This window comes from Phyllobates terribilis, unplaced genomic scaffold, assembly GCF_046119375.1.
Source record: "Phyllobates terribilis strain yellow unplaced genomic scaffold, ASM4611937v1 Scaffold_5964__1_contigs__length_47892, whole genome shotgun sequence".
Taxonomy (NCBI): Eukaryota; Metazoa; Chordata; class Amphibia; order Anura; family Dendrobatidae; genus Phyllobates; species Phyllobates terribilis.
This window is the reverse complement of record NW_027368708.1, coordinates 9830-12932: the sequence shown is the minus strand read 5'-3', so window position 1 is coordinate 12932 and position 3103 is coordinate 9830.

The following is a 3103-nucleotide window of genomic DNA, read 5'->3' as shown; positions in this document are numbered from 1 at the left end:
TGGCATCAGCAATACTTCTTTGTCGAGGTTAGTTCGTTGGGGTCGGGAGAGGACTTTTCATACCTGAGGAATCAGTGGTCGAAACCTGGTACGTATTCGTTCCTTCTTCATTCAAGATCTTAATCTTACTCTTCTTTCCTCACAGTGTTTTGCAAAGGCGAGAAGGATATCGACCCACCGTTGGAGGCAAAAATCAACGCGACAGACGATATTCCCCTGGAGCACCGAACTTTCGAAAACGCAACTGTTGTGACAGATCTTCCCCTCGACCCGAGTCCAAGATGGAATCTCCCACTAAATGTAAGTGTTCTTCGATTGTGCTTACTCTTCCACTCGGAAACTACTTTGATTGGTATTTTGAATTGTGAATACGTGGTTGGATCACAGTTGTTACCACCCGCTCTGGACAAAGTTCTGCTATGGCCTCTTATAAGACTTTGATGGCTCTTAAAGGCAAGGCGAAGGCTGAACCATCGATGGCTCCTCCCCCACCTCCCAAGGACAAGACTAAGAAGAGAAAAGCCTCCGAGGTTCTTGACTTGACGAAGCCCTTGGCTCCCAGAACTTTAACGATGGACCAGGTTTTTTCATCCATGCTTATCCCGGACACAATTGAGAAGATGAATTTTGAGGAAAATCTGGAGGCATCCTTGTCCGCTTCATGGAAGGTATGTTGATTTTCTTTGGTCGTCGCATGATTACGTGTAGTAGTGTAATGCTAAGTCTTGCTTTGTTTTCTGCAGGATTTGCAGAGTCTTTGGTCCAACCAACTAAAGATAAAAAAATACACATTAGATGTGAACGCCCGGGTTGACAAGACCAAGGAACGGATCAGTTCCATGGAGACCGAGTTGCCCAATGCCTGAAGCAGGCTAAAGGTTATCAAAGGAGAGTGCTCAACTATGATCGCTCGCGTGGAGGAGGAAGCCATTGCTAAGATTGCCCAGCTTGAGGAGAAATTGCGGAAGTCTGATAAGGAAGGAGGAGAAGATGCCCTGGATCTCAGTACTTTCTATGGTAAGTTGTCTATGGTCGAGATGATGGAGGAGTTTGATGCGGGGGAAGCATGACGAATGGGATGCACTGCAAGCCCGAATGGAGTTCGAAGAGGAGTACCCCAACGACTGCCCCCACTCAGAGTTCCTTCAGAAGGTTGGCCTGGCGTACGGCAGTGGTGACGAAGAATGGAGATCTCTAGCCGCAACGACAACACAGACAGTGCCAACATGAATCAAGTGTCATCTCTGGACCCAGAGAAAGGACAAGTGATCTCACCCTTCTTTCTCTCTTTATGTTGTCTGTTTATGCTTTTTGGATATTGATTGTTGTACTATGACTATTGTACCTTCTGTGGAGGAGGTTAACTTCTGGTTTTAGTGATCCGTGTGCCACAGCGGGTCACGTGTTAGACTTTTTAATTGGTTCGTCATGGGACGGACCACCTTTCTGTATATTGTCTGTGTTTCGTTTGGTGATTGTGTCTTTTCTTTCGTTCGTCCCTAACAAAGGGGGGATACAAAATGAGAGGAAAACACCGTAACGCCTTATGTTAATTATTGTATACATGATTTGTCGCCTGAGCGTGTAATATTGACCGTACCTTATGGAAAGTACAAGGCGAGTGGTATGTCGACATGCCGATTCTGCTCCATCCCCGTTGAGATTGAAACAAGAACCTGTAAAGTGTATGTGTTAGTTGCAACTTGTAAGAGTGTTACCCAAGGGGAAAGTATTTACGCTAGGACGTTATTGGATAGGAGGTTTGGTTTAGTACCGACCTTATACAAAGTATAAGGTTTGCGGGATACGACGTGTCAAACTCCATTTTGTAAACCCTTGTAAAATGATCGATCGATCGTGAAATGTGTGTAGAACTCGTATAATTGAAGAGTGCATGGATCCACATTGAAGGTCTTCTCGCGGGAGGTGTTACCTGCTAGAAACTAAATGACAAAGGACAAAAATGTTGGGTTTGATTTTTTAGACGGTCGCAATGTCTGATAGTTTATCTTTGAATCGATCATAAGTACAAGATGTTTAAACTTCACATAACTAGAAGTAATATCGCTTAAGATGTGCTGCATTTTAGCTTCTGGGTAGATCTTCTCCGTCAATGGAGAAAAGTTTGTAAGCCCCATTCCCAACTACTTCGGTGATGCAATAAGGTCGTTCCCACTGAGGAGCCATCTTTCCGTCCCAGGGTTCGGTGGTGTTTTGGAAAGTTTTTCGCAACACCCAGTCTTCGAGTCGGAAGACTTTGATCCATACATTTTTGTTGTAACTATGAGCTACTTCTTGTTTGTGTACAATCATTCGTCGTCAGGTGGTCTCTCTTAGTTCGTTGACCGTATCGACGTTATGAACCAACTCGTCATCGTTTTGGGCTGGAGTTTGTAGTCCGTATCGAGTCGTGGGGACCATTAATTTTACCGGAATGACAGCTTCGGATCCATATACCATATGATGGAGGGACCATCCACAACCTTTTTGTTTGAAGTGCTCTTGAGGATTACTAAGCTTGAAGGAGTGTCAAGATCACACCTAGCTAAACCCACTATCCGGGCAAAATTACACAAATCTGCCTTTGTGTGAAGCCACAAAAATCTTGAGCCACACCCGGACTAAACACGACCCCATTGAGTCCCATCAAGTCACATCCCTAGTCAAGGTTGTTGACTTCAAAATTCCACCATAGATCAGGAGAAATAACCAAGGAAGCGTGTGTGGGAAAGCAGCTAAAACAGTTTGTCATCCGCCCTATTACCCGGTGGACAATAGTTGGGCGTGCAACCACTTTTGACGCGACCCCCTTCCATTTCGTCTCGTTCCAGAGTAGAAGTCATTCGTGCTTTTCGCCAACAAGTTACCTACTTTCTTTTTCATATTTAGTTTCCCAAATTTGTAACAAAAGAGGAAAGAAAAACATTTGAAAAAATCGGTGCATAGCATAAAAAAGGTAGCACTTAAAGTAGTCTTGTGACTTTTGTTGCAATGTTTCTTTTGAAACATTTTGTACGTGTCCAAGTGACTCTATGAACATCAAAGACAAGGAGGAGAGAGGATTTCCATGAGCCTCTCGTAGCCAGCCCAAGACCCTAACCCT